The sequence below is a fragment of the Poecilia reticulata genome, linkage group LG22, assembly GCF_000633615.1.
Source record: "Poecilia reticulata strain Guanapo linkage group LG22, Guppy_female_1.0+MT, whole genome shotgun sequence".
NCBI classification, from domain to species: domain Eukaryota; kingdom Metazoa; phylum Chordata; class Actinopteri; order Cyprinodontiformes; family Poeciliidae; genus Poecilia; species Poecilia reticulata.
Window position 1 is genome coordinate 11,096,923 of NC_024352.1, and position 8,696 is coordinate 11,105,618.

Below are 8,696 nucleotides of genomic sequence, written 5' to 3' on the forward strand. Positions count from 1 at the left end.
CCCCCCCCACACACACACACACACACACGCACACACACACACCAGGCCTGACCTGCTGATCTGAAGTCATTTCCAGGCAACAGGCCAGAGGACAGACACCTGGCTCATCATTGTTGTTGAACTGCTGACCTGCTCACACTTTATAGTGCTGCAGCATTGTTTTATGTAATACATCTACACACTAACACATAGACATGTATGGAGTTGCACACATACAAGCAGTGCTGCTCCGGATGCTTCATCATATCGATTTGGCTTGTAGAAATTTTAGAAGCTATGAAAGGCTCATGCATTTTTTACTCACTAACTATACTATAATATGTGGAAATGGACTTAATCAGCTCCTCTAATAGGTGATATTGAACAATTAAGACACTTAAAACGGTTTCACGAGACACTTCACTGAGCTAGATAGCTCAGTCGAATTTTCCAAAATCAAACTACATTGACAGAAATACAGGTCATACAATGACGAAGAGATCGGGTCTCTCCCCCCGACCTAAGATTTCAGCCATCTTCCTTTATCAATCTTGTGTGTCCTAAAGGCATACTTGTTTTTGCACAGGTCCCTGTCAGATTCTCAAATGCCTGTGAGTGAGACAAGATGAGTTCGGACATAAGCACAGCTAGAGACGGATTGCATCTGTCTAAAGTCCACAGGGGCTTGCTTATCCTCTGACCCAGTTGTGCACCCATTCTCCAGCAAAAAAAACAATCTGCTTTATTACTGTAATGGTAAAAGTTCTTATGAAATTTATTTTAGAGCTCCGTATTGGAAATCATGTAAAATCATACACATATTAAAGCGAATTCATTACCCAATTTAGAGTTTACTTAAATCACTATAAACAGAAGACATCCATGATCAATAGTTCACTTTTAATTCTCCTGTCCACTGGGTTATGTCTCACCACGGCGGCTAAAAGCTTCGAGTCTTGTTATGTCCTTCCCTCTACGAGTCTTTAATGTGCTGCAAATGTTTATTTCCCATCAGGCCACCTTGTTTTGTGTGTGTTTGTGTGTCCCTCTGGTACCGAGCAGCAACTCCTTTTTGACATAATGATTTGCCATCACTCTGTACCGTTTCAGAGGATTTACAAGTCCCCCTGCTGTGTGGCTTGCTTTTATCCCCTAGTATTGCAGGCAGCCCTGTTTGCTCTCATAAGACTGAAAAATAAAAACTCCAGTGTTTTCTTGTTTTTATGTCTTTTGCTGCATATAAACTGTTCTTTAAGCTTTTAAATGTTATTTTAAACAGATTACATCAAGTTTCATTTGAGCCATAAGCAAATACAATGAGAATCTAAAAAGGGTGACTGCAATATTTTGAACGCACCATTCAGCTGGTGCTGGGTTGCACATTAGCCTTTTCGTCTCACAATGCAACTTTAATGCTTCCTTGTCAGAGAAGATTAGATGGTAGGTAGTTCCTATAGCGCTGCCTTGATGAACTGCTGGTTTCCATTCCTTTTAAGACACCCTACACTCACCAGCCAAACCTCTTATGCATGTGCACATGATGAAGTGCAGTTTCTATATTTTTTTATTCTAGCCCATAAATTCTTGTCACAAACATTGGCAGCTAAACTTGGATGTCGTCAGTAACAACAAAAATAGTTAAATATTAAAATTTTGTGGTGCCTTCTGACAGGAGTGAGAGAATAATATGAATGTGACTAACATTAGACGGTTATTCTTGTATAGAGAAAGAGAGGGAACAGTTCCTTCTCCAACCACAATAAAAAAATTTCCCCTTAGCCAATATATACCCTCATTTTGTACCCATGTGTTACCATTTTGTCCTCTTCAATTTGCAACCAAAAATGCCTGGCACCTAAAATGTAAAACACTGAACAGCTGAAATGACCAGCGCCCTCATGTCTCAGTTAGATGTTTTCTCTTGGATAGTAAATAACCTGATACAATCCAAAATAAGGCAAAGGCATTATGGTATTTAAGTACAATTTTGTTGTAATATGGAAATTTCTTGTGCACAAGTTCCCAAGTTTAAGAGGCTTCTGTTTGAAAAGTTTTTTTTTTTTGTTGGACTCTAGGTTCTGTGTTTTTAAGGCAGGAATAAACTTTTCATATGTCAAAATATGCAAGATAATATCTAAGATTATAAGGTGAAATCTTGCTATCAGGAATAAAATAAATGACCAGCCACCTGAGAACGAGCGGGGAGGCAAAGAATGTGGAGTGCTTAGAGATGAAGGAAGAGACTGTGATGTTGTTTTTGACTGACTCCTTGGCAACACAAACTTTTGTACCCACTCCACAGCTGCTCTAAATACCCTGTGATTACCTCATATGCCACAAATCCATTCTCCATGCATTCCCATGTATGCAGCCCTCTTGTTGTTATTGTTCTTTACTGGTTCCTCCCTTTACTTTGACTGTGCTCCGTAAAAGTGGCAACAAACTTCATCTGAAGCTGAACAGTCAACGTGCAGTCACTTGGTTTCGGTTTCGGGACACCCTTCTCATTTTATGATACGTCCCGCCCCTCCCTGCTGGTGTTTCACCCCCCACCGTGCATCCCCTGTTTTGCATTGAGGAAATGGTCACAAAGAACGCCTCACTTTTCTGCAGCCTCCTCTGTGAACAGGATTATGTACATAATTCCTCATCACGACAGATAAATATTTCTCAAAAGTATCCATGTGTCCCAGTTACAAAAGACTGTGGAAGCAGACTAGTTAAAGAAAATTTCAAATATTATTGTCTCAGTGCATTTCCGCATAACAAAAGCAACAAACTTCTGACCAATCCAAAAAAACCTCACACAGAGCTCTGTCGAAATAGTTCGACCAGGGCCTGATGTCAGGTGGATGCCTCTCTGTGAACAAAATGACGCAATATTCGTCATGCGTCTACGTCAGTGAGAAACGATTTCGGCATTTTGCATAAAGTATGTCAGGGCCTTTACTCTCTTGCCACCATCACTCTCTCTGCTTGGATCAGCTACAAAGCACGTCTTATCTGGCCTTGTCTGGAATCTGTGTCCATGTTCAAACCTGAACAGCAGAAGTCACATGCTGAGTTGAAAATAAATCTCCGCGATATCAGTAAATTCAGTATATTTATATTAAAATATTTGACATACTTTATGTTCCTGGTTAACTTGAACACATGGGGCAGTGAATAAAAGCTGGGGGTCGGTGTTAAATGCTGGAAAGATACAGATGGGTGCACTGCTTCAAGAAAATAATAAAAAGCACAGCTGCATTCCATGTTCTCTTTTGTTTTATGCCACAGGCATAATCATGGCCTGTGTTCTTGTTTACTCAGGTATGTGTGACATCTGTATGCACTCATATGCATACTAACGCAGATGCTAATGGGACACATAGAACAAGATGTCCAGGCTTCCCTTATCAGGGTGGTCATTGACCAGTCACCATTCATTTGAATTATTAGTCACCAAAACTGAATGTCAAGGCTGCAGATATACACTGCCAGTACCGTAAATCGTCAACTCAGTGACACCGCACACTCCCAAAAAATCCCTGAACACATTTTTGATTGGCTGCTGTAGCCAGTACATGAAAAAGGAAGGAAGGAAGGAAAGAGACTGGAAATTGATAACGCATAAGCCGGATTTGATTTTTCCTCTCTTGCTCTTTGCTGTCTTATTCTAACATGGCAAATATCTTCTGTTTGCTTGGCTTTGCAGGGTTGTCTGTGTCTTTTTTAATTACTGTAATTCAGGACCTCCAGCTGAATGCCTCCATCTGCCTCCCTTTGAGGTGAGAGATGGAAAAATCCTCTGAAAGAGAACACACACCACCATCCTCGCCCAGCAACAGAGAAAAAGAGCCATCTTGCAACTAATCACCCTATTAGATGGAGGAAAGGAACAAAAAGGACAAATACTCTATTAAATCTTTACTCTCTGTTTATCCTCTGGAGAGGACTTCTGCTCTTATTTCATCCAAGTAACTCTGAACTGAAGTCTTCAACTATTGTCCCTCGTGAAATGAATTCCTGCACTAATCCCCAGGACTTTCTTATAATTCTCATGATTCAAATGCAATGTTAGCCTTAAGAGCGAGACTGGTTATAGCCTTAGGTTTTGTGTTTTCCATGCTATGGTGGATGAGTTTGCTGTGAGTCGATGTGGAAAATCTATAAACCACCAGCAGGGTTTTCTGCTAATGTGGCTTATGATATATGATGGTTTTCTACTACAAGGGAGAGACTTTGTGGTCATGCATGACTCAGTCAGTGGTAAAATGGAGAACATTTGCAGCATCATTTTTACTTGGACAAGATAATTAGATAAATATTAAACATTTCTCCTGCTTTTTTCCACCTGCTTCAATTAGAAATAAGTGTTCAAGGGTTCAAAAGTAAATGATTTTGCACAATACATGCATGGTCATATTATTTGAGATTATCATGGTGTGTAGTAAACAATTCTCTTTGGAGGTTTGCCCAAGGTTTGCTGGATTATGTAAAAGTCTGATCTCAGCATGACTAACCTTTTGCATGAGTATAAATCTCTATGTTGTCAAATAATGTAAAAGAACAAGAACTTTCCAAGCAAACCCTGACATTCCACTGTATTTCTACCTAAGAAATTTGGTACATCCCTACTGGTTTATTATCTATATCTAAATCAAGCTATGTAGAACATCTATGTGAAGGCCTTAGTGCAAAGCTGTGGTCTGCAGTGCAGCATTAAAAAGTGTAATCAAAACAGAGAGGACACCCAGTTATCACTAAACTCTGCTATTTGGAGACATTGCTCTCATGCAGTTACACTGGAGAAAGAAAGAGGACAACTACCATTTATATCAATGTATGCATTTCCTGTTAAAGCCACATGCTGATTAACATGACTAACAACGACATATGTTGAAATTATAGGTGAAATCCTATCAGGTCACACACACAAAGATCAAAAGTCTGACCTTTGTTTGAAATGAGAAAAAAAATTAGGAAAAAAAAGACTCAAGAAATTCTCCTTGTAGTTTTCAACATGTCATACAAAGACAAATCAAACATTAAAAGAAGATGCTCTTGTCAGATGAGATCAAAATGGAGTTTTATGGCCGAAAGCGTTTTGTTGGTGCATGAAGGGAATGATTTTGTGGTGGTAAACTAAAGTTGCACATGGCGTTTAAACATACCTTCTGCACAGTGCAACATGGCGGTGGCAATATCATGCCCTGGGCATGCTAAAGGGAGAAGGTTTGGACCTTAGCACGAAACAATTTGTCTAGAAAACCTTTAACAATTTGCAAATAATTTGAGAGTAGAATGGAGATTCTCCTTCAACATTAGCAATAATGTCACGGTGCATCCATTGCATGCTGTCCATCCAATATGAAGGTGTTGGTGCAACAGGAATAGGCAAAGACGTATGGACATATGGAGGCTGAATACAAACAAATTTTATTAATAATATATTTCATTGTAAAATTGATTTAATTGGTTTTAATTTGTTAAAAAGTTTAAGTTGTTCTAGATCATTTTGTAATACCTGCAAGCTCTGTGTTTTAATTGACATTGGCTTTAAAGAAACAATAGAGATATAGCAGCTCTAACCACTCTACATAGTGACTAAATATCATTTCCAAGCCAGATTCTCACTAGACAGAGCATTCATTCTGTTGCTTTCCTGCCTTCATCAACTCAAGAGAAATAAATCATGACGAAAACACCTGGGAAGAGGAGGATGAGGTGTGATCAGAATGGAATCACTTTGTATCTTTTAATGGTAATTATGTGAAAAATGTTGGACCGTATATGACAGGTTTTTTCTAGATTTTCCTTTTCTACTTTTATTTACTAACGCCTCTTTATACAAAAAAATGGGCAAAAAATGTTTACCTCTGTTCTGGATCCAAACTAAATCAAATGTCGCAAATGTGGAACATGTTACGTCTTAAAGTGAGAGAACACACACTGCATGAAAGTGCATCTGCCTGTGCTTCTTGTGGCTAAATCAAAGTCTCAATTTAACAAAGACAACAGCCTCTGCTTCTTCGCAGATAAAACTTGTGGCCTAAAAGACGCTATTAGATCCCGCTCCCAAAAACAGCATGACCCAGTTTGAAATGTGGGTTTGAACAACTGACACACAATCTTTAGCCTGCAGCAACGGAAGCGGCTGCTGATCCGCAGGCCTAGTTCTGCACGAAGAAACTTAAAAATCCCTCCTATGCTTCCACACTCTGAATCGAAGGAATCCTTTTTATGTAATACCTGAGGAGTGGACATGGCTTTTGGTGTAGGAAACCACACAGATGCTGCTTAAATAATCCTTGGCTACTGTTATGATGCTTGTGATGTGAAGGATGTGAGGACAAATTCTTCCATTTTTTACAAGACCTGACAGACTGCTGTACCAGCTAAGTTTGCCGTGATGAGTCAGATAAAGTCCAGCAAGTTGTCTGAATTCGTGGAGGTACTCTGTGTTTAATAGTTGATCAATCGTACATCCTCTTCACTTTGAGAAAAGGCTTGATCAGCAATAATTAGATAGCTAAATGGTAGGTGGAGCTGCCCACCTTCAGTGTTTTTCTGCCTTTGCTTTTCTCACTGTGAGCTTGTGCACACTATAAATTTAGTCCACCCTCCACCTACTGCCAGCTCAACAGAACTGTCACAAAAATAATTAAAATTCAGCACCAACTAACATATTATTACATGCCTCAATGTCACATGTTGCCTAATCTGGTGACAAAAAAAAGATGTTTCACTGAAAGTTTTCAACTCCAAAATTGCACACACATAAAATTGAAACTCACAACTTTAACAATATGAACAATTTCACAATCAAGCAATGACTTGTTCAAACTTGAGGGCATGGGCTGACTGAACTCACATGATGCTGTGCGCAGGAAATGTAGAAGAAAACTCCCAAACCATAAGTGTAGTTTAGATTTGAATTTCACAAAACTATAAATAACAGGATATAGACCAACTGGCTATTCATACACTAAATTTGTCTTCAGCTATCAGCCATCTTTGAAATTAATAGGGAAAACATTCAACCCAGCACTGATGTTTTCATGGACCTTCTGGATAGCATGTAAGGGCTTTCAGGGTGACGGTTAAGGGGTTAATAATAGAAATAGGGCTCAGCACTTTCCCCAATCAGCACTAGGGGGCAGTATCATAGCCACACGTGTTGCACGAGAGTTTGAACACCCAAAACACAAACCATATGGATGCTTTTCTCTATAGTGATAACCGCCGAACGCTCAGCAGGAACGCTCTCTGCTTCATTGTTCCTTCCAGGTCCCTGACATTTAGGAAAAAAAACAGAAAGAAAGGTCAGAGTCTAGATCTGTCCAAAGGTGGACAACAGTTGACCAGTTTTAGCACAAATATATCAGCGTTCAGTCAATGTTGTGACAGAAAGGGAAATGTCAGAGACAACATTCTACATTAATCCGTTGTGACTCATCTCTTTGTGAACAAATGAATATGTTTTTGTGCTCTGGATGGTGACTCACTCCCGTTTTTTTCTCTTCCTCTTTCTGTCACTTTCATTCTTTATCTTCTTTCCCCTCTCATTTCATATCACCATCCAGATTCCTTGGAAAGTGGTTCATGCTTGAGCAAAACCTACCTGCTTATCTTCATCCATACCTCATTGCCCTCATCATGTCCACAGGATTCAAAAGGAGATTTGATTTATGTTTGTCCAGTGACAGTCAAATTGAGGTTTATCTCAGCTGTCTCTGAAGCAATGCATTTACGGTTATAAGATATCTAAAGTTTTATGCAAATAGTAGAAGAATTTCCGATGGTCTAAGCACTTTCAATGCTTTTTTTTTTGTCTTATCCATGCTGCGTATCACAGCAGGATTATTTGCGCAGTGACAGTTTCATCAACACAACAGAAACACTCTTTTCTCAACACAATGTTTGATATGTGACATTCTCTGTTGAGCAGTGAAGGAAGCTGAGCTGTTGCAACACATAACTTCTGCTTCCTGACACCTTCATACAGGCTCAGCCAACCCCATGTGTCCAAACAGCTCAAAGGCAAAAAGCCTGCACAGAACGAGTACTCTATCGGCCGCTAATGCCATGAGACTGACAATTTTTGCTTCAAGTCTCAAATAACTTTTGAAAAATGTAACATAGATAACTGAGATTACAAAGGAGGCATGTTGGGGTGTGCTGTGTTGGCGCAGGGGTTAAGCACAACCCACATATGGAGGCCTTAGTCCTCAACGCAGCTGTGGCAGGTTCGATTCCCAGCCTTGGCGACCTTTGCTGCATGTCTTTCCCCTTCTCTCATTACCCACTTTCCTGTCAATTAACTATAAAATAAAGGCCACTGGAGCCAAAAAAACAAAAAAAGAGGCATGTCCTGATGCATTTAATCAAGCCTAAAATCCACATCAACTGTACTGTTAATATTCTGAAAAGAGAAGATAAATGTTTGTATCCTCTTCATTGTATTTAACGTGCCCTTATTTGCATATGTTTTATTTTTTGTTGACTTAATTTTCATAAGTGAGGACTTCATATTCTAATGAAGCTAATGATTATATTACTGACAATTCTGACAATTGTTTCATTAAGTGGATAAAATATTAGGCGCATTCTGCAGATTCTTTATTTCACTACTTACATTCAGCATAACTTTAGTGCAGCGGTTCCCAGCCCTGTTCCTCAAGTGTTTTTGGTCTTTCCTGTTTCATACAGAGGTTCTGTGAGAAACAACTACT